This window comes from Schistocerca americana, chromosome 5 (assembly GCF_021461395.2).
Source record: "Schistocerca americana isolate TAMUIC-IGC-003095 chromosome 5, iqSchAmer2.1, whole genome shotgun sequence".
NCBI lineage: Eukaryota > Metazoa > Arthropoda > Insecta > Orthoptera > Acrididae > Schistocerca > Schistocerca americana.
In genome coordinates this window covers 94,474,055-94,498,599 of record NC_060123.1, presented here as the reverse complement: position 1 = coordinate 94,498,599, position 24,545 = coordinate 94,474,055, and positions in this window count along the sequence as shown.

The following is a 24,545-nucleotide window of genomic DNA, read 5'->3' as shown; positions in this document are numbered from 1 at the left end:
GAAAATCGATAGTCTGACGAGAGTTTTTGTCGTATTAGACTGGAAGTGAAGATACAAGTCTACGAAAGACGAAGATGTACTTTTGCAGAAAGAAAACTTAGCAGCAGCAGCAATTTATTATAAAATATTTGAGGCTTACTCATATTAGGTAGAAGACAAATAAGTTTTCTATGTCATGTAGATGTTCATTTCGGTACGTGAGAGGGTTTCCCTTACGGATCGAAATAGGTGTCCTTCAAAACTGCCGACCGGGGTGGCCGAGCGGTTCTAGGCGCTACAGTCTGAAACCGCGCGACCACTACGGTCGCAGGTTCGAATCCTGCCTCGGGCATGGATGTGTGTAACGTCCTTAGGCTAGTTAGGTTTAAGTAGTTCTAAGTTCTAGGGACTGATGACATCAGATGTTAAGTCCCATAGTGTTCAGAGCCGTTTGAACCATTTGAACCTTCAGAACTGAGAGGATACGCGGGAAGGAAAGATTTGACTACGGTTTAGAGGGAACTGAATTCACTTACCATTACATCGCAAAGCATTCTGTTTCGGATTCCCCTTAAGTACGTTTTTTGCGTCAGTGGTGCGTCTGAACGGTTTCAAAAATGGTTCAAATGGCTCTGAGCACTATGGGACTTAACATCCGAGGTCATCACTCCCCTAGAACTTATATCTACTTAAGCCTAACTAACCTAAGGACATCACATACATTCATGCCCGAGGCAGGATTTGAACCTGCGACCGTAGCAGTCACGCGGTTCCGGAATGAAGCGCCTAGAACAGCTCGGCCACCGCGGCCGGCTCTTAACGGTTTAATTATATGATTTATCATCCTTTATTACCTCACAAAGTAGCGTCTGTTGAATGAGAGATAAGCGAAATGCATAGTTAAGGACAGGACGGAAATACAACCACGGGAGAGAAAAGAGCAAATGTTTACGTATTTTTCCTACGAAAACAAGAAATAAAACGGAGGAGACGGACAACATATCTTAGATGTGATAAAATTAATACGAAATGAACCTTTGTGATATCGGCTTGTTCAATCTTAAGTGGCTCCGTTGTGAAATATTCTGTATGTATGGTGCAGTGTTCTTACCCCTTATTTACTGCTTGTATTACTATGAAATGGTATTTAAATCGGTTCCCAGTATAGATTTTTCACGCCGCTCTAAGATGGTAATGAGTACTACGTCGCAGCAGCCATTAGAGTGAGCTATTTTCCAGTTTGTTACGCGTGATGGCCCGCTTAACGTCACGGCGACTGGAGATCAATGCGGGACAACCTGTTGCCGGGCCCGCCTTCGCGAGAGACAGACTGCTCTCGCCTGGAACTCGGCGCCGCTAGCTGGCCTGGGACACCACAGTCGTCACACACACTCCGGTCCTGTCACCGATCAGGCAGGTGTCGGTGCTCGGTCTGCAGGCCTCACGTACGTAGCCGGTATCGCAGACGGTATTCTTAGAGAAGAAGTAGACGACTGAGTTACCTTGCACAAAGACTGATCATAGTCACATGTAACATGAACGTCACTTCCCTTGAGAAATACAAAATACAGTAATTTTTGTCTTCGGCAAATTTTATGGTATTACCACAGCACTCGTATCCAGATTAGACTCTAAATTTATGACAAGTACCATAAAGTGATGTCATGTACACTGATCAGGTAATCCACCTAATAGCCGATGTGTCCACTTTTGGCATGCATAACAGCGGCGACGCATGATGGCATGGAAACAAAGACATGGTAGGTCACTGGTGGGAAATGTTACCACGTCTGCGCACACAGGTCACCTAATTCCCGTGAATTCCGGGGAGGGTAGCGATGACCTCTGACGCCACGTTCAGTCCAAGTCCAGATGTGTTCAATCGGGTTCAGATCTGGCGAGCTGGGGCCCAGCACATCAACTGGAGCTCGGCACTGTGTTCCTCGAACCACTCCATCACACTCCTGGCTTTGTGACACGGCACATTATCTTGCTGAAAATTGCCACTGCCATCGGGAAACATGCTCAACACGAATGTGGTGTATGTGGTCTACAACCAGTGTACGACATTCCTTGGCCGTCAGGGTGCCTTGCACGTGCTCCATTCGACCAATAGATGCTCGCTTGATGTTTCCCCAGAGCATAATGGAGCCGCTGCTATCTTGTCTACGCCCCACAGTACAGCTCTAAAGGAGCTGTTCCCCTGGTAGACGACGGATTTGCGCTTTCCCATCGGCATGATGAAGAAGGTGTCGGGATTTATCAGACCATGCAACGCTCTACCACTGCGTCAACGTTTAGTGCTGATGGTCACGTGCCCATTTCAGTCGTAGTTGCCGATGTCATGGTGTTACCACTGGCACATGCGTGGGTCGTCGGCTGTGGAGGCCCATCGTGAGGAGGTCCAGCGCACTGTGTGTTTTTAGGCACACTTGTACTCAGCATTAAAGTCTAATGTTAGTGCGCCAGAGTTCGTCGCTTGTCCTGTTTTACCAATCTGCCCAGCCTACGATTTCCGACAACTGTTATTAGGGTTGGCCGCCAAACCCCACGACGTCTGGACGTGGTTCACCTTGGTTTCGCCATGCGTTGAAGACACTCACCGCAGAACTCCTCGAGCGACCGACAAGTCGTGCAGTTTCCGAAATACTCGTGCTGAGCCTCCAGGCCATCACAATCGGCTCTCGCTCCCCGTTCTACAAACGAATAGCACACTCACTAACACTACTTTCGCCGTGCATTTGTCTGACTAGCAGTCATTCCTCGCCAGATGACGCTGTACAGTGAGCAGTGATGCTCACCAACTGGTTGTCACACTGAACCCATAGACGTAGAGCACCCACTATGTGATCAGAAGCAGCGTACTTATTACTGGACATTAATATGACGTGTGTCCACCCGTCGTCTTCACGACGGCTTGAACTCCGCTGGGAATACTTTCCATGAGACGTCTCAGTCACTGTGTGGATATGGCAGCCCAGTCTTCCTCAATAGCCTAATTCCGACATCTGTTATTAGGGTTGGCCGCCCAACCCCACAACATCTGCACGTGGTTCACCTTGGTTTCGTCACGCGTTGAAGACACTCACCGCAGCACTCCTCGAGCAACCGACAAGTCGTGCAGTATCCGAAATACTCGTGCCGAGCCTCCAGTCCATCAGAATCTGGCCTCGTTCAAATTCAGATACATAGGGCGCCTTCCCAGTTCTACAAACGAATAGCACACTCACTGACAATACTTTCACCGTGTATGTGCCTGACTAGCACTCATTCCTCGCCAGATGACGCTGCGATCGCCTGAACTGGTTTGTATTGATAATGTTCTGGCTGATCAGTGCATGAACAGTGATGGTCACCAATTGGTTGTCACACTGAACATACAGACCTAGAGCGTACACTATGTGATCAGATGGTTCAAATGGCTCTGAGCACTATGGGACTTAACATCTATGGTCATCAGTCCCCCAGAACTTAGAACTACTTAAACCTAACTAACCTAAGGACAGCACACAACACCCAGCCATCACGAGGCAGAGAAAATCCCTGACCCCGCCGGGAATCGAACCCGGGAACCCGGGCGTGGGAAGCGAGAACGCTACCGCACGACCACGAGATGCGGGCTATGTGATCAGAAGCAGCGTACTTATTACTGGACATTAATATGACCTGTGTCCACCCATCGTCTCGATGACAACTTGAACTCCGCTGGGAACACTTTCGATGACACATCTCAGTCACTGTGTGGATATGGTAGCCCATTCTTCCTCAATAGCCGAAAGTGACCTTTTAACTCCGCCTAAAGGCGTTCTATTCGGTTCAGGTTTTTGCCCACAGATCATCGCTTCACAGATGCTCCCTTATGACAGTATGTATCGCTATGCTGACACAATCAATGTCCCCGAAATGTTCAGCTGTGTAGCTGTAAGATATGTTCATATCCTTCCGCATTTAACGTTTTCTAAATCACATAAAGCGACCATTATCTAAACATGAAAATTACCCCCCCCTCCCCATCCCCCCCCTAACATTACCTCCTTTGTATTTCACTGCTGGAACTACACGTGATGGCGGATATCGTTCTCCAGGTATTCAGCAAAGCCAAACCCATCCATCGGATCGCAACAGGCTATCGTGTGATCCAACACCCCAAATCCTTTCCAGTCATACACTGTCCAGCTGCGTCCCTCTTCACACCACGTTAATATGACTGCACATAAATCTGTGGCTTAAAGCAGCTGCTTGACCAGTGTGTGCCATTCTTTTTAACACGCACAGTCATTGTGCTAGTTGGACTGCTGGTACCACTTTGTAACTACAACGTAAATTCAAGGGGATCACTTCTGTCAGCTTCAGCGGGACATCATGCGCAATCAGCGGCGACGAGTGAAAATGTGTACCGGATCAGGACTCTAACCCAGGATCTCTTGATTACGAGGCATGTGGGTGAACCGCTGCGCCAACCGAACGCAGCGTTATCGCACATACGAGGACTTCCTCGACTCACGTCATGATCACTCCCACCGAGCGTCACCTGTCCGCAATCCCTGTTCATTGTACTCCAGTCCGCTACTCTGAGATTTCCACAGGAGGTCAGACGTAATTGTGCATTCGTGCTGGAGAAGGTGGCTCCGTTGCCCAGATAGGCGTATCAGTTATATGAATCGGTGGTGTCTGTTATTCCGGACATGTCCGAAAGAACAGACACAATGCAGGATCCGTAGCTGTGAAACATTACATGTAAATTAAAGGTGTCCATGTTATGAGCTGCATCGGAACTTTGTGCAGGCTTACTAGGCAGATACGTTCTTTCGGAGATGTCCGAAAGAAGAGACACTATTCATTCATACAACCGATACTCCTAGCTGGACAATGGACCCACATTCTTCAGCAAGAATGCACAATTACGTCTGATCTCCTGTGGAAATCTAGGCTGGCAAATTGGAGTACATTTGACAGGGACTGCGGATAGGTAGTGCTCGGTGGGAGTGATCGTGAGGTGAGCTGAGACAGTCCTTGTATGTGCGATAACGCTGTGTTAGTTTGGCGCAGTGGTTAACCCATATGCCTCGTAATCAAGAGATCCTGTGAGCAAAATGGTACTGAAACAGAGGATGCCAGACTAAAGGCCGAAACAGTAAATGTTTTTTTCCTAAGCTGTTTCACAGAGGAAGACTGCACTGTAGTTCCTTCTCTAGATTGTCGCATAGATGACAAAATTGTAGATATCGAAATAGATGACAGAGGGATAGAAAAACAATTAAAATCGCTCAGACCTGATGTGATAGCAATTCGATTTTACACAGAGTACGCGAAGGAACCTGCCCATCTTCTCTTCTTGCAACGGTGTACCGTAGGTCTCTAGAAGAGCGTAGCGTTCCGGAAGATTGGAAAATGACACAGGTCATCCCCGTTTCCAAGAAGGGAGGTCGAACAGATGTGCAGAACTGTAGACCTATATCTGTAACATCGATCAGTCGTAGAATTTTGGAACACGTATTATGTTCGAGTATAATGACGTTTCTGGAGACTAGAAATCTACTCTGTAGGAATCAGCATGGGTTTCGAAAAAGACGATCGCGTGAAACCCAGCTCGCGCCATTCACACGGGTTCCCAGGTAGATGCCGTATTTCTTGACTTCCGCAAGGCGTTTGATACGGTTCCCCACAGTCGTTTAATGAACAAAGTAAGAGAAAATGGACTATCAGGCCAATTGTGTGATTTCATTGAAGAGTTCGTAGATAACAGAACGCAGCATGTCATTCTCAACGGAGAAAGTTAGAGTGATTTCAGGTGTGCCGCAGGGGAATGTCGTAGGACCGTTGCTATTCACAATATATGCAAATGACCTTGTGGAAGTTCCCTGAGGCTTTTTCCGGATGATGCTGTAGTATATCGAGAGGTTGTAACAATGGAAAATTGTACTGAAATGCAGAAGGATCTGCAACGAATTGACGCATGGTGCAGGGAATGGCAATTGAATCTCAATGTAGACAAGTGGTTAATCAAACTATTCAATCCAAGCCATCGGATGGATTTCGTTCCTCACATTACGAAAAATTAAACTTCCAAACAGTTAGAAAATACTTGCACTCGAAGCTCTTTCCCTTGTGTACAAGATATCTCTGTCACGCCATAAGCTGAATGACGACTATCTTGCCTGCGAAACAAGTCATGATCATGAGCAGGCTCGTCTCCTTGCCACGAGTTCGACTGCTTCTCATGATTTCTAAGCAGAGAATCACCGAGTCCGCTGAAACTACCTGCATGCTCTAATTCATTCTCAATTCGAGAAAATTGTGTTAATAATTCATTGACATATCCCTTAAGACGATAACAATTTTCTTTGAATCGCTGCAGTGACTAAAATTCTTCCATATCAGCGAAAGTAACCAGTGTATTGCATCGTATCAGAATTCCTATCAGGGTCAGTGGGGAGATGGCCTAAGGTTGCAGCTAAATGCTCCGTCTTTTCTGAAACATTACTAAATTGATTCTTAGTTCTTAGTTCTGATTGTACTTTAAGAGATTCAGACTGACGTCCCAGTTCATGAATAAACGAATGATGCTGATGTCCCTGACCTTTAAACTGGGCGACCTGAGAACTGCGAACACGCTACTTACAGCGTGACAATTATTGAACTATATGAAACAAAATCATCATAACGTCTGAACGGTTTGCGTTAGGACGTTCAAACTGTATGATGGGAACTAGTATGCGCTGTTTGGTTTGGTTTAGCGTCGAAGCCCACTTTATCTGGATAGATTAGTCAGTAAGCAAAATTGGCGCATTTGGGGGACTGACAATCCCCATTTCGTGACCGAGAAGTCTCTTCATCTTCAACGGGTGACTGTATGGTGTGTAATGTCCAGTCACCGAATAACCGGTGCGATATTCCTCGATGGCACCGTTACTACCGAAGGGTACCTGAAGGTTTTGGAAATGAATTTATCCCCATTATCCGAAGTGACACTGATTTCAACAATATGTGGTTCATGCAAGACTGAGCTCGACCCCATCAAAGCAGGAGAGAGTTTGATGTCCTGGAGGAGTACTCTGGGGACCGCACTTGGCTCTGGGGTATTCAGAGGCCACTGGCATGGGCCTCGATTGGCCGCCATAGTCTCCGGATGTGAAGACATGCGACTCCTTTCTTTGGGGCTATGTTAAAGACAAAGTGTACAACAACAATCCCAAAACCACTGCTGAGCTGAAAACGGTCATTCAGGAGATCGTCGAGAGCATCGATGTTCCGACATTTCAGCGTGTCATGCAGAATTTCGCCATTCGTCTGCGCCACATCCTCTCCAATGATGGCAGGGATTAGACATGTCATAATCTAAATCCGAATATCTGTAGTGACGATTGAATGTTGGATAAAGTGTGTGCACTCTGTAGTTATTAACTAATTAATTTTTTTCTCATATAGTTCAATAATTGTCAATCTGTATCTTTGTCACCAACTCTTCCTCACCCTCTCTCTGTGTACTCCTAAGCCTATTTATTTCTTTCTATCTGTGAGTTCCTCGTTTCTCCTAGCTTGTTCTGTCTCTACATTTCCAACGCTGGTTTTCATATTATTAATCAGGGGCTCGAGATCCTCACGCACTTCTCTACTAATCTACACTAACAGGCTATCAATCCTAAGCAAAAGTTCATTTTGAACCCCACCTAAATATCTCATCTAGTCTTTTTTGTTTTCCTCATCCTCTTTATTACTCTCTTCTATGCGTTTAAAATTCCCTACCTAAATTTTATTATTCTTTTTATTACTCTCTTCTGACTTCTTAACAATATTCTCCTCCCATCTCTTAGTACTTTCTTCTCGACTTTTAGTCATACTTTCTGATTGTTTTTTGTGCCCACCCTATAAAATTTGCACCAAGTGTGTGACCCTGGTTGTGGTAATAAAACTTAAGATGAAGAGGTTGGATCAGGCCTACATAGATGTAAAAGATGAAGAAGTCGAGCGTTCAACCATTGAGCTAGAGAGCTGCGACTCCTCACATGTCACAGAACTGTTAACAAATAGTAACTGTAGCATATTTTCTTGTTCCTCTCTTAATGCAGTAAGTTGACTACTGTGATCATTAATCTTTACTTCTGTGGTAGACACCTCATTTGCGTCATTGGCCTGTGAGATTTCTCCACTGCTGATCTCTGCCGCTAGTGAACTATTACATGCAGCTCCACTTAACCCTCCAGTTTCGCTTTTGGATTTAGCAGTAACCAACATTTTGAGTAACGAGAGAGCGATGAACCAAGAACATAAATATCAAAACACCAAGGAATAATTGTTATACAAAGAAACTGCTGTACAAAATATCACTAGACTGGTTCCATGGAGTCTAAAAAGCCACAAGATCAGCCCACCAACAATGATACAATCAGTCCTAAATAGCAGAACTTCTAATCACAAGAAAATGTTACCGTCTCAGCCGAATATACTCACAAGAATTCTCACAACTTAGAAATACCACATGTAGACTTTAGTCACGACATCGAAAAAAGCTTACAATACGTCTTCCAAAGTGCTCAGTATAAGCCTCAAAAGATCTCAAAGTACAGAAGTATTCATTGTTGTACAGGCACAAGGAAGGAAATTTCTGCATTTCAGTTGTTAAGAGACCATTGCAGAAATCCACTCTGAATTGCCACATTACCTTACAGAACAGCGTTCACAGAATAGTGCTCAATCGCCACCTTGCGGTGGAGACAAAGCTTACCCTACCACAGATTGGCAAAAGGAAATGGAAATATTTACAGGAAAGCCAATAACTTTAAATATACAAAGAATAAGACACAAGTATTAGATAAGATACAGCACTGACAAACATTTCCTCATCCTAAACCTGTTATCTATACCATATTCATAAGTTGTCATCTGAGGCACCATGAATGCATAGCAGTGCGTCGACGATATTCTACACCCGTTTTGTTGTCCTTGATGAAAAGCCATCATGGACTTACGTTTCAACAAGATAATGCTCGCCTGCACACAATGAGAGTTCATACTGTTTGCCTTCATGCTTACCAAATTCTGCATTGGTCAGCAAGATCGCCAGATCTATCCAATTGCGAACGTTTGGAGCATTATGGGCAATGCTCTCGAACCATCTCGGGATCTGGACGATCTAACGGATCAACTGGTCAGAATTTGTGCACCAACGCGTTACTGACTAGGTCAATTTGTGAACATCTTTCTCTTGAACAAATGATCCATTTTTCTGTGAATTTGTAATAATCTATTAGTCTATGCATGTACTGATTTCTCTGCCATTCAGATAATTCCTTCATGGTGTGTATTTTTTCTTTGGCTTACGTTAGACTGAGAACTTTTGACCTTCATTGGGGATTGTCACACACAATGAGACCGAAACAAGCATGCACCAAAGACAATTCGTTAAGCGATTTTCGCATATTTCAGTCCTTATGTTTTCAGTATAATTCAGTCCTTGTGTTTTCGAAGTGCATTTAAAAGGGGTGAAAAATTATTTACCAGTTTACTGAACACATAGCTCACAATCATGAGATGGAAACCAAAAAGAGACTGTCGATGGGAATTTCACCTTCACGTAAAAATAATTCGGGATATGAATGAAGTTACCAAACCGGCTGGTGCGAATATTACGATTATCAGTGGTGTTCCCTCACTTCAAGTGTACAGGCACTCGAGGAAGTATTTCGTTAGTAGCCTACTGCCAGCCATGGCCACCAACAGCACACAACAAACCACGACTATCCGATAAGAAGACAGACTTCATGTGTCACCTGCCCCTAATATAACCCCTGGTAACCAAAGACATATGTATCATCTACACTACTGGTCATTAAAATTGCTACACCACGAAGATGACGCGTTACAGACGCGAAATTTAACCCACAGGAAGAAGATGATGTGATATGCAAATGATTAGTTTTTCAGAGCATTCACACAAGGCTGGCGTCGGTGGCGACACCTACAAAGTGCTGGCATGAGGAAAGTTTCCATCCGATTTCTCATACACAAACAGCAGTTGACCGGCGTTGCCTGGTGAAACGTTGTTGTGATGCCTCGTGTAAGGAGGAGGAATGCGTACCATCACGTTTCCAGCTTTGATAAAGGTCGGATTGTTGCCTATCACGATTGCGGCTTATCTTATCGCGACATTACTGCTCGCGTTGGTCGAGATCCAATGACTGTTGGCAGAATATGGAATCGGTGGTTTCAGGAGGGTAATACGGAACGCCGTACTGGATCCCAACGGTCTCCTATCACTAGCAGTCGAGATGGCAGGCATCTTATCCGCGTGGCTGTAACGGATCATGCAGCCGCGTCTCGATCCCTGAGTCAACAGATGGGGACGTCTGCAAGACAACAACCATCTGCACGAACAGTTCGACGACGTTTGCAGCAGCACGGACTATCAGCTAGGAGACAATGGCAGCGGTTACCCTTGACGCTGCATCACAGACAGGAGCGCCTGCGGTGGTGTACTCAACGACGAACCTGGATGCACGAATGGCAAAACGTCATTTTTTCGGATGAATCCAGGTTCTGTTTATAGCATCATGATGGTCACATCCGTGTTTGGCGACATCGCGGTGAACGCACATTGGAAACGTGTATTCGTCATTGCCATACTGGCGTATCACCCGGCGTGATGGTATGGGGTGCCATTGGTTACACGTTTCGGTCACCTCTTGTTCACATTGACGGAACTTTGAACAGTGAACGTTACGTTTCAGATGTGTTACGACCCGTGGCTCTACCCTTCATTCGATCCCTGCGAAACCCTACATTTCAGCAGGATAATGCACGACTGCAAGTTGGAGGTCCTGTACGAGTACCGGCCTTTCTGGATCCAGAAAATGTTCGACTGCTGCCCTGGCCAGCACATTCTCCAGATCTCTCACCAATTGAAAACGTCTGGTCAATGGTGGCCAAGCAACTGGGTCGTCACAATACGCCAGTCACTACTCTTGATGAACTGTGGTATCGTGTTCAAGCTGCATGGGCAGCTGTACCTGTACAGCATGCTCCAAGCTCTGTTTGACTCAATGCCCAGTCGTATCAAGGCCGTTATTACGGCCAGAGGAGGTTGTTCTGGGTACTGATTTCTCAGGATCTAAGCACCCAAATTGCGTGAAAATGTAATCACAGGTCAGTTCTAGTATAATATATTTGACCAATGAATACCCTTTTGTCACCTGCATTCCTTCTGGTGTAGCAATTTTAATGGCCAGTTTTGTATTTTTCCAGGTGTGGAAACATAAATATCGTGAAATGTACAGTCATTTCTCAAGACACAGGCATATTTCAGAATGCATCGAAGATCAAGTGCAGATGCTGAACAACTGTGTGTGCGCGCTTGGAGAGTGTGGTTCATGCGGATACGGTTGTATGACGTTTTGCGGCTGTTTTTCGTACCATGACTTTGGTCCACTGATTCATGTTACCGTGAACTTGAAACTAGGATATTTAATTCGACATTCTCGGTGACCAAGCATTACTTTTCTTCTATGTCTTCACGATGAGTACGTTTGCGCACTCCCGTCTTCCAAGACGACAGTCACCTTCCCAAGGAAATAAGCACATGTGGCTGGGTTGAGGAACACACAGACATCCTATGAAACTTCGACTGATAAGACTAATAGACGAATCTTAATTACGTAAAAAATGTTTGAAATTATTTTTGGGTGAAACGTAGAAAACATTCACGCAATTTGAAAATGTTTGAGGATCTAATTACCAATGAGTGCCTTCGTCTGGGTACGGTGGACGCTCTTTCTCGCCGAATTGGGGCCATTACCGAGGCTACACACATACTACTAGTCTGATGTCTCCTGGGAATGACAATTTTTTTGTGCAGTGTAATTATTTGACTAGGAAACGAGTAGAATAGTTCTCGTGACATCGCGGGGATCGCTCTGAATATCACGCTAAGTCAAATAATTCCTGAAAATTATGCTTTTTTCGGTTTTGAAGAAAATCCTGTTATTCTCCTGGGAACGCCAACACAAAAGTGCACCAGCTTTTCGAGAGTTAGAAAAGTTTTTCAAAAATTTCGCTGAGGTCCCCACTCGTCGCAAGGAATACGGAGCTGCCATAGAATTACTCTTCGACTTGAAATCGGAATGGAATAAATGATCCGTCGACACCCACCGGTAAAGTAAAGTTTTGCCGAACTAGAAGGTTAGTTTGAATATTTCAGAGCTTTACTGGGTATTTTCATAGTGGAGGTGGTAACCTCTTCTCTTCCCCTAATCTTTGAATCAACTTATAGGTTGACCTACATTTTGATGTTGACTCCGAACCACGGTACAAATTCCTTATTTTCACATTAATGAATTATAGCCAGACGTGAAAGCAGAGATAAGAAAGAAAACGTACATCCTAAAACCGACTGAGGACTGAATCCTGCTTCATTGTATTTGCCGTCTGACATTAAGGGACGAACGAAAACGTCCCTATCGCCATGGGGAAGATGTGTTACAACATTGGATCGTCATCAACATCACCAGTATTTAGGACAGATCTTCACTAGTTACTCTCCGAGCACTCCTGTCATTTTCTATTCTCTTCGTTTTCTCATAATTGTTTCCTAATTACTACCCACCATGTGGTGACTTGTGCATCCGCCTCTTCTCCGGCCATTTATCATTCTCTCCATAGCATCCATCAGTAAAGAATCTCTTCTCAACCAGTGTCCAAGCCAACTGTTTCTCCTCTTTCTGATTACCTTTAAAGTCCGCAGCTCGTGGTCGTGCGGTAGCGTTGTCGCTTCCCGCGCCCGGGTTCCCGGGTTCGATTCCCGGCGGGGTCAGGGATTTTCTCTGCCTCGTGATGACTGGGTGTTGTGTGATGTCCTTAGGTTAGTTAGGTTTAAGTAGTTCTAAGTTCTAGGGGACTGATGACCATGGATGTTAAGTCCCATAGTGCTCAGAGCCATTTGAACCATTACCTTTAAAATTTCTGTCTCTTGCGCCACTGTTCTCAGCAACTCCTCATCTCTAACTTTCTCTCTCCATTTTATCCGTTTCATCCTGCTCCAAATCCACACCTCAGATGCTTCTGTTCTTGTTTCTTTCTCTTTCGTTAATGTCGATGTCTCATCTCCGTATAATGCCTCGCTCCGTATAAAACTTTTCACACGTCTCTTCCTCAGATACCTGTCGCACACCCATATAGATGTGTCCTCGTCTTATTAGATGCATTCTTTGCAACTGCTATTCGTGTTTCCAACTCCATCTCATATGGCCTCTTTCCAATCCCGACTGTTCTCTGCGTACGCTGACACGTCATTGGTCGGTGTTGAAATTATTTAAAAATTGCTAAAATTGATCGCACTATCAACTATGATGCCTATTATTGCAGTACATCGGTGTCTTTTCCTTCCCAACAGTCCAGGTATGCTGTTGATTACCACATAATGTGATTTACACCGTGCGATGTCTAGTTTCCTGGGGGAGACAATGGACCAGACATGTTAATGTCAGTTTAGAATCTAACACAGACGTCGAAGTCGTGGCGGAAAAAAGTGTATGGCTGTGTACAGAGCGTGTTCCAGTAGAAAATGCTGCATATGAAACAATGAAACAGCATCCCTCTCCTGCGACTGATAACATGTGGGAGAAGGTTCTCTTACAGTACAGGCGATGAAGCTTTACACTGGTCTGTGCAAGTGACGTCGATCACTGGCCCCCTGCTCCAATGGATAAACACCAGCATATTTAATAGGATCGCCGCATATGCTCGATGCTGGCATGTAGACGGTATTCGTTTTCGATATATCGGAAGAGAGAGATGCGGTAAAAATCTATCGGATGAAATTAATGGAGCTTTTATAGTTCGTGATTTTTTTCTGCTGGATGGTACAGAATAACGATGTTAGAATGTTTGGGTGATAGATGAGAATGGATCCTGAGTGACGCGGATCTGCTTTGATGTTGAGTTTTCCCAATTTTCCCAGCTAGAAACACCACCATAACTGTTCGTACTGTCATTGTGTTGCAGGAGCGGGCTTCATTTGATGCTCACCTTACACATCCTACATGGGTAGCGGAGCTATCACAACATGTTCCCTCCAACACTGAGTGGTCCAAACACGTCCCTATAGCATTAACTAAGCTCACTCTGTTTCTGCACAGGTTGCAGAATGTGGTGGATATTGCTCTCTCTGATTTCTGGGTAAGATAACTAAAATTGATCTCGCTATTAACTACAGTGTGTATTATAGTATATCGCTCCATATCAATGGCCTCTTTCCAATCCCGACTGTCCTCTGCATACGCTGTTGATTACTGCATAATGTCTGACTGACACGACTCTGTTGAGATGAAGGGAACATTGATGGAACACTGGATACCTGCTACTTGTCGCTGTGGAACATGGTATTAAGTGTACCGGTCATCACCTTAATACAGTTGTTTGGAAGCGTTCCTCATTGTTACAGGCTCGTCCTATTTTCGTATGCTGCGATACCCTACACATGTTTTTAGTTTTATTTTTTTTATATTTTTACATCAATAAGATAACAGTACCTCTTTTTATTTGTGCTACCTAATGTGTGTTGTGCACAGCACCGTCTGGCAATGGTCAACACTGGAGAAGCAATCATATACATGACTGCAACATGAAGGAACAGTGCTTTTCGAAATGGAGCACTGAGACATCCACTAAACTTTCGATGGGAAGATGACATTAACTGTACAGGTAATCACCTTCGAATAGTTGTTGGAAGTGCTCTGCAATACCGCAGACTCTTCCAGTTTCCATATGTTGCACCGTCTTCCACATTTTTGTCAATGAGAAACATCGTGTCTGTGTTTTATTTCTACCAGCCTGTGGTGTGGTGGCTGTGTAGTTTATACCATGCGAAGTTCATTTTTCTGTGAGAGCCAGAGGATCGAAACGTGTTAATGTCGGTTTGGCAGCAGCTGACATGGGTCTCTAAGTCATGGTAAAAAGAACGAAGTGTATGGCAGTGTACACTGACTACGCATGTTACGACAGGAAAAGAAACAATGTATTAAACTGCTTATTAAGTACAATACAGGAACCCTCTCGTGTGATTGATTGCCTGTTGGATATGGGCATCCTACAGAACAGGTGATGAAACTTTACACGGGTCTGTATAAGTGACTTCAATCATGAACCACCTGCTCCAATGAACCAATACCTGTATATTTAGTAGGATCGCCACCAATGTTTGGGTGACAGAGATGAATGCACCATGAGAGACACACATTTCCTTTGAACTACCCGTATGTAGTTCGGAAATGTGCCACAATGCAGTGGCAAAAGCTTCGTCCTTCCTCCATGCCATGTATGATGTGTAGTGTTCCTAATTTTCCCAACAAGAAACACCACTGTAACTGCTCGTACTATCTCTTCTACTATCTTGTGTTGCAGGGGAAAGCTTCGTTTGGCGCTGGCCTTTCACACTGTACATGGTTGGCGGAGCTATGACATCATGTTCCCATTTCTATCAAGTGGTCAACATGTGCTCCTGTCACAATAACTCAGCTCGTCGTGTTTCCCCACAGGATGCAGTAGGTCTTAGATAAAGCGCTCTCTGACTTCTGTACAGGTCAGACTTGCTGTCCATGCATCAGCACGGCTTTAGAAAGCATCGCTCCTGCGAAACGCAAATCGCCCTTTTTTCACATGATATCTTGCTAGCCATGGATGAGGGGTATCAGACGGATGCCATATTCTTTGACTTCCGAAAAGCGTTTGACTCGGTGCCCCACTGCAGACTCCTAACTAAGGTACGAGCACATGGGATTGGTTCCCAAATATGTGAGTGGCTCGAAGACTTCTTCAGTAATAGAACCCAGTACGTTGTCCTCGATGGTGAGTGTTCATCGGAGGTGAGGATATCATCTGGAGTGCCCCAGGGAAGTGTGGTAGGTCCGCTGTTGTTTTCTATCTACATAACTGATCTTTTGGATAGGGTGGACAACAATGTGCAGCTGTTTGCTCATGGTGCTGTGGTGTACAGGAAGGTGTCGTCGTTGAGTGACTGTAGGAGGATACAAGATGACTTGGACAGGATTTGTGACTGGTGTAAAGAATGGCAGCTAACTCTAAATATAGATAAATGTAAATTAATGCAGATGAATAGGAAAAAGAATCCCGTAATGTTTGAATACTCCATTAGTAGCGTATTTGGGCGTAACATTGCAGAGCGATATGAAGTGGGACAAGCATGTAATGGCAGTTGTGGGGAAGACGGATAGTCGTCTTCGGTTCATTGGCAGAATTTTGGGAAGATGTGGTTCATCTGTAAAGGAGACCGCTTATAAAACACTAATGCGACCTATTCTTGAGTACTGCTCGATCCCTATCAGGTCGGATTGAGGGAGTACATAGAAGCAATTCAGAGGCGGGCTGCTAGATTTGTTACTGGAAGGTTTGATCATCACGCGAGTGTTACGGAAATGCTTCAGGAACTCTGGAGGAAAGGAGACATTCTTTTCGTGAATCGCTACTGAGGAAATTTAGAGAACCAGCATCTGAGGGTGACTGCAGTACAATTTTACTGTCGCCAATTTATATTTCGCGGAAAGACCACAAAGAGAAGATAAGAGGGATTAGGGCTCGTACAGAGGCATATAGACAGTCATTTTTCCCTCGTTCTGTTTGGGAGTGGAACAGGGAGAGAAGATGCTAGTTGTGATACGAGGTACCCTCCGCCACGCACCGTATGGTGGATTGCGGGGTATGTATGTAGATGTAGGTGTAGATGAAGAAATTGGGACAATCACATGGACTAAGCTGCAGGGAGGGCGGGGCAGAGACTTAGGAGCAGTTACAAGGTGCAGAGGGACTCTAAAAACTGTGCTGGAGTTCTTGGTGTATGGGATGCTTAGCAGACAGGTTCGAGAAAGATGACTCATTTCGAGATACGAGAGTGGCATGAATATGATTCACCAGTGGCTGTAATAATTAGAAGACGTCTCTACAGGATCCAACGCAAATATGTGGTTGAATGGACAGACTTGATTCCAAATTGCAGACAGCATTTCGGACAGCATTTCACCAGAAAGCGTGACACTCTCAGCGACTCATGTGTGTTTACCTGTAGAATCCATACCACTTTTTATTCAGGGTGGCGATAATGTAGTCGCGACAATCGTATTTTTTAATAGCGCGATCCTTATTCGAAATGTATGTTGTAGGCTGTAGAATCCCTATGTGGTCAGCTTCAGATGTCATTTTTCAATAGTGTTCCTCGAAAAGAACATCGTGTTCGCTCCATGAATTCCCATTTGACCTACCTGGTGTGGCCGGCCGGTGTTGCCGAGCTGTTCTAGGCTCTACAGTCTGGAACCGGTTGACCGCTACGGTCGCAGGTTCGAATCCTGCCTCGGGAATGGATGTGTGTGATGTCCTTAGGTTAGTTAGGTTTAAGTAGTTCGAAGTTCTAGGGGACTGATGACCTCAGAAGATAAGTCCCATAGTGCTCAGAGCCATTTGAACCATTTGAACCTACCTGGTGAGTGTAATGCGAGTACAGAAAAAAAAAAAAATACTCGCCTTGCAAAGGACTCACATGATCAAGTAATTTCGAAATAACAAGGACATTCTGTAGTGATCGGTAGTTTTCGCATCAAAATAGTCGAAGTTTTTTTCCTGATTTTACACAGGGTTGGCATGTCTCTGCTGATCATTTGGGATCTGTGGCGGAACACTTCGCTGGACATCACAAAGTAAAGATTGCAGACGAACATAAAAACTATACCTATTTTGCTCATAAAACTAAAAGACAGTGGACTTTGTCTATTTTCGTGGAAAGAGGACATTTATCACCGTTGCAAATGTTTTTCCTTTTTTCATAGTTGCTTTATTATAGGAGCCGAGTGGAATAGCCCAGTGCAGAATGGCGGGCGACTTCCCCACGAGGCCGTGGTTGTCCATTGGTCGGGATAACAGTCATTTATCATGCTATTGAGTGATGGAGGTGTCGCGCTTTGTACTGAAGGCACTGCACGAGGGGCTCTATGTTTTGCAAACAGCCGACTTTTGAAATAGCCATCTGGAGCGTCCTCCGTATGGACAGGGTTATGCTACTTAATTTCCCTTTTGTGTTGTCTGGTACCGTCATCTGAGGGCATGCACCGTATCGTGAGTGGCGGAAAGGGAGCGGTAGGGGGGGGGGGGGGGGGGGTGGCACGTCTGGAGTGCGCGGGGGCTCTGTCGCTATATTTCAGATGAACAAGTTGCACTTGAGGCGGCCATCCCTTGATCTCCTATTGTTTAGTTGACTAGGTGCAGGCGTATGAGCGTCGCCTTACGGCGTCAGCCAGATGGCTCAAAGCCGAGTGCGGGCATCGGCCTTAGAGGGTGGTAGCAGGGGCGTGAGGCACACGGCGGAGCATCGTTGAGGCGGGGGTGGGGAGGTGTGAGGGAAAAGAGGAGGCCTTGGTTTTTGGCAGTTTGTGGACGCTTATTGAGGAGAACGCACATTCAACTACCGATTCCTCTGCAGTCTTTTAGGACAAGGATTTTCCCCAGCACATTTACAGCATTATAACCCATTCATTACGAGTACTGGTTTTTTCACGACAATTTTGAAGTGTAATTAGAACTGTGAGGCATTTTTCTCCATCAGTTGTGATAGTGTGTTTTGGCTGCGATTACCAGGGCTGCAGGATAGTTTTTCGAGCAGGGCATCCGCAGCGACCTCTGACTCAGACAACGATAGATACTGTATGCTTACAGGTAATATTCTTTTCAAACTCCTCTCTATCGATTACCAGCATTTCGTCAGTTGAACGTATTTCCCACCAAAAAGAATAAAGATACTACGTTACATCCCAGCCTTTTTCCTGTCACCTTGTAGTTGTAGCGTAGGGTTTGAGTGTGTCTCTCTCTAGTTTCGAGTGGTACTGCGAAGTTTTTTCGCAGCAGGGAAACACCAGATGTATGGTATCATCAGTTTTTGCAGTGTATTGCGCTTTTATGCCATCCTTGTGTAGCGGTATGCATGTAGTTGTGTAATTATTCCTGATCTTTGTGATTATTACGTAATCAGGATCGATCTTTGCCCCAGTTTCCCGACCAAAAACAAATAAAGTACACTAACCTAACCTTCCTGTTCTGTATCTGAACAGTTTCCATGTGTTAGGTGGTGCACTTGGACTTTAGATCCAGTAGAATCAGGGTTCGAGTCCCAGAAGTGGCACAGCCATTTTTAATTTCCTGTCAATTCTAAGTGCCTCTGGTGGTTTAATTGTGTTAGGGGGGTACACTTGGTCTTCCCACCCAGGAGGACCAGGGCTCGACTCGCGGCAAAGGCAACACCATTTTTAATTTCCCGTTAATTCCCAGGTGGAGGGTGAGTTGGGATGTTGGCACAGTTCTGGGACAAATGAATTCCCACCAAAATTCGAAACTGCCTCCAAAATTCGAAATTCCTGCCAAAATTCGAAATTCCCACCTAAATTTGAAATTCGCACCAGAGAGGAGGGGGCTTGGGCATATGGGCAGCTGAGAAAACATGTGACGTCATCTGGGAGCAGGGGTGGGCGGGGGTGGGTGGACATGGGGTTGATTAATTGATCAATTTAATTAATTTGCTTGTCAATTTACTATCAAAAGTGTGCTCACGCCGCCAGCTCCCAACTACTAATGATGACCTCAGCAGTTTGATACCTTAGGGATTCACACACATTTTTTTCAGTGTTTTCATAATATTTCTCTACTTCCTCATCAGTGTGTTGACTTGTTGACATGTATATTTGTAATAAAACGACATCCCTTTTTATCATCTCTTAATCTCATTATTAGCAGTCTTTCATCCATGTAGCCTAGTTTCAGTGCGTTTTTCATTAGCTAATTTCCTATTATAAATGGCACACCATAACTGCCACTCTCCTCCCTCTCCAAGTAAAAAATTTATTTTCTCCATTATCCAACTCTCCATTACTCTCCCGCCTCACTTCACATATACTTAGTACATCCAGTCTATGCTTCATCATTTCTTGTTTGGGATTTCACGGCTTTCCAGCCTGCAATAGTGTGAGCACATTCTATGTTCCAATCCTTAACTTCCCTTCCCTCTTTCTACTCTTTTTCGTCTTTCTTTCTTTATCCTCCTGGAGAACTTCTGTATTTGATCTCAATGTATTTCCTCCCGCAGATCGAATTGAGTGGAAATTTTGCTTCCGGATTCTGTTAAAAAGGGTGCCATAACATGTCTTTCCAGGTAAAAAATAAGACGCTTTAATTTTCACATAGGCAGATGGTTGGCCAGCCGAATTCAGGCGCTCAGTGAGTCAGATGGTGGTGTAGCCGCTTGTCTGGGAACAGAATCTACAGTTTCCTTCTTCCGCCCTCGACGTCGTTTCGAAATCCGTCTTCTCCGCCGCCTCTGATGTTGGAGATAGAAAAGGACAATGAAAGACGCGCTCGGGCCTCGAAATCTAATTCCTTTGGGGTAGAAACAACAAGAGTTGACCTAGGGAGGCCGACAGATAGGAAAACAGAAGAAGGGTGACTCAGGTAAGTGGAATTAATGCCAGATAGCTAAGATATCATGTGGTTTCCACCCACCCACATACTCCCAAGAAGGGAATCCCATAGGGGGGACAAGATTGCTGCTTCCTGAGCACAGTTCAGTGCTGTTGGCGATCGTCTTAAGAAGCGCAGATATTCGGTTTCTCACGTACAACATTTAATGATAAACCGAATATCTGAACCTCTGAAGACCCTTGTGGGCAGCACTGTAAACTGTGCTTAAGAAGCAGCTAATATCTTAATAACTGCCACTGCAAGTTTCGACTAGCGCAAGTACAGAGTTTACACTAAACATAAGTGGTTGTTTAATGAGGAAAACTATCTGTCCCAACTCTACAACGATGTATTGGCAGAAAACCTCGTTGTGCGAAAGAGATAGCTAAAGTTTGGGATTTGAGCAAAAGCATTCAACAGGTGGGGCAGGATCAACCAGAGGACCTAACAGCGAGTAAGGAAATAAAACCGTTCTCGTTCTAATGTCATTTCACAGAACATTCTGAAGACACGCAGGCCGACGGACTTGGCGAAATGGAAAGAAACTAAACTCGTAGGCTACCATTCCTAAGTGGACAGGCCAAGAAAAGAATTAAAGTGAATTAAAAAAAGTCACTAGTAGAAATGGAAAATCGCCAGTGGAAATTCTAAGAGCGCTAGTATTCCGACCGACTGAAATCTGTACTCTCATAAATAGAGTTGTGGCAACGTCGGTTATTTGGAAGACCGACCAGGTAGCACAGCACTGCAGTCGTGGTTAATCAGCAGCCGAGGGCAGGAAACTCGTAGTCATCGCCAAATTACAGAACAGGTAAAAACTCTGGTACCGTTCTTTCGCGGTTGCTATCTGATAGCCCAGAACTCCGAAGGACTGGCGATAAAAATTTCGTATGTAATTGTCTTGTGGTTACGCTACTCCAGTGTACCGTATAGCAGCCGTTATCGTCGAGGTTAATTAAGAGGCGATTAAGGCCGGCCTGCAGCACACTGTGCGGGGCTGTGTAATCACCCGCAGGCTGCGGCGTTCGTGGGACAGTTAGCGCGCTGACCGCGGCACCTCGCCTCCGGAAGCCGCCTCTGCCCAGCTCAGGCGGGGACGCGCCGACCGCCGCGGGCTAATGGCGGTTATCTGCGCACCCGCTGCAGTAAGAGCGCGTCGGCCGTGATACGGCAAATGAACGTGCTCGTTTGTAATCACGGGTTTCGACTTTATCGTGAAACGACACGGAAAATTGTGTTGTGGGGCCTTTGTGTTGCTAATCGCATCAGCGTCTGGCATCATGCACGAAGTGGTAAATTACGACCTTTGTGTAATTAAAGCTAAAGTTTTCACGAGGTGCCCCTATCGGGCAGTTTATATTCCAGATGACTTACGCTAAACGATATTGCCAGGCAGTGTCTGTAATGACATTCGTACAGTTTCAGTCATATTGTACGGCGTGTTCAAAAAGTCTCTCCGCAGTGCCGTACGATTGTTAGCCGCGCTTGTCGTATGATTGTTCGCCTCCCTGGGTTACTTCCCTTCAAGTGGACTCTCCCAACATTCCACTGTTTCCTTTATAGCAGCCAGCGTCAGCAGTATCATTGGTGTGTGTCGTTTAAGCCGTCGGCACACGGACCGTGCTGTCGAACGTTAACGTTGAGCGTGCTAAGTTCAACGCGCTGCTGAACGCTCAGGAACGATGCGACTTGTGCATACGGTACGTGGGCCCCAACGTGGTATACGCGATCGTAACGCACTCCAGAGACAGTTGAGGGATGTTTCTACACTCCTGGAAATTGAAATAAGAACACCGTGAATTCATTGTCCCAGGAAGGGGAAACTTTATTGACACATTCCTGGGGTCAGATACATCACATGATCACACTGACAGAACCACAGGCACATAGACACAGGCAACAGAGCATGCACAATGTCGGCACTAGTACAGTGTATATCCACCTTTCGCAGCAATGCAGGCTGCTATTCTCCCATGGAGACGATCGTAGAGATGCTGGATGTAGTCCTGTGGAACGGCTTGCCATGCCATTTCCACCTGGCGCCTCAGTTGGACCAGCGTTCGTGCTGGACGTGCAGACCGCGTGAGACGACGCTTCATCCAGTCCCAAACATGCTCAATGGGGGACAGATCCGGAGGTCTTGCTGGCCAGGGTAGTTGACTTACACCTTCTAGAGCACGTTGGGTGGCACGGGATACATGCGGACGTGCATTGTCCTGTTGGAACAGCAAGTTCCCTTGCCGGTCTAGGAATGGTAAAACGATGGGTTTGATGACGGTTTGGATGTACCGTGCACTATTCAGTGTCCCCTCGACGATCACCAGTGGTGTACAGCCAGTGTAGGAGATCGCTCCCCACACCATGATGCCGAGTGTTGGCCCTGTGTGCCTCGGTCGTATGCAGTCCTGATTGTGGCGCTCACCTGAACGGCGCCAAACACGCATACAACCATCATTGGCACCAAGGCAGAAGCGACTCTCATCGCTGAAGACGACACGTCTCCATTCGTCCCTCCATTCACGCCTGTCGCGACACCACTGGAGGCGGGCTGCACGATGTTGGGGCGTGAGCGGAAGACGGCCTAACGGTGTGCGGGACCGTAGCCCAGCTTCATGGAGACGGTTGCGAATGGTCCTCGCCGATATCCCAGGAGCAACAGTGTCCCTAATTTGCTGGGAAGTGGCGGTGCGGTCCCCTACGGCACTGCGTAGGATCCTACGGTATTGGCGTGCATCCGTGCGTCGCTGCGGTCCGGTCCCAGGTCGACGGGCACGTGCACCTTCCGCCGACCACTGGCGACAACATCGATGTACTGTGGAGACCTCACACCCCACGTGTTGAGCAATTCGGTGGTACGTCCACCCGGCCTCCCGCATGCCCACTATACGCCCTCGCTCAAAGTCCGTCAACTGCACATACGGTTCACGTCCACGCTGTCGCGGCATGCTACCAGTGTTAAAGACTGCGATGGAGCTCCGTATGCCACGGCAAACTGTCTGACACTGACGGCGGCGGTGCACAAATGCTGCGCAGCTAGCGCCATTCGACGGCCAACACCGCGGTTCCTGGTGTGTCCGCTGTGCCGTGCGTGTGATCATTGCTTGTACAGCCCTCTCGCAGTGTCCGGAGCAAGTATGGTGGGTTTGACACACCGGTGTCAATGTGTTCTTTTTTCCATTTCCAGGAGTGTAGTTCGTAAATCACACTGTTTATTCAACGGGTGCACGTAAAATTCCCACGTTAGCTCTATTAAAACGCACATTTCTTCCATCGTCCATGAAAAGGAAAGTACCATGTTCAATCAATAAGGACACAGGCTTATAAAAGTTCCATTACAAACTGTGCTTTACAAATTTGGAATACTTCTCCGCATAAGAGAAACATTATTTCATCATTCCCACATTTTAGTAAAACCCCAAGGTCAGTCTTACTTGGTCACTGTTCCTACCCAGTAGCAGAATCTTTGCAGCATGTGAATTACGAAGCGTAAAAGAAGAAGGAGCAAAATATCTTTATACAAGTAGCGCAAGCTATCCTTTAGATTAAGCCAATCGAACAAAGTCACCCCTCAAAAAATGGTGAACTTTTATTTACATAACATCAAATATTATAGTCTGTACTTATAATAAACTAATAATAAAATATCAGAACCTAATAAAAACGCGAATGTTAGGAAAAAAATTGGTTGTGTCAGGACGCGAACCACCGCCCCAACAAAAAAAATTCATTGCGGGACAGTGACGCTATTCATTACGCTAAACGAACGTCGCACGTTTCGTCCTTAATGATAGTGTCTTACCGCATGCTAAAAGCCTTATTCGTAGATATGTTACTAACTGAAATTTCATTATATGGAATTGTACCAACAACAATGCGTTTTGTGTGGATGTTCAGTGTCTCGCTGCCTTCAAATTGCCTACTCGCATTATACGCAAGTTACAATAATTCTTTTGCCACGAATGTGATGTTTCTCATTATTTTATTCTAACGAATCACACAGTTAACAACGGGTTTTGCAGTGATTCTCAATTTTCTGGTGCTCGGAACGGCGTATATACATATAGGCT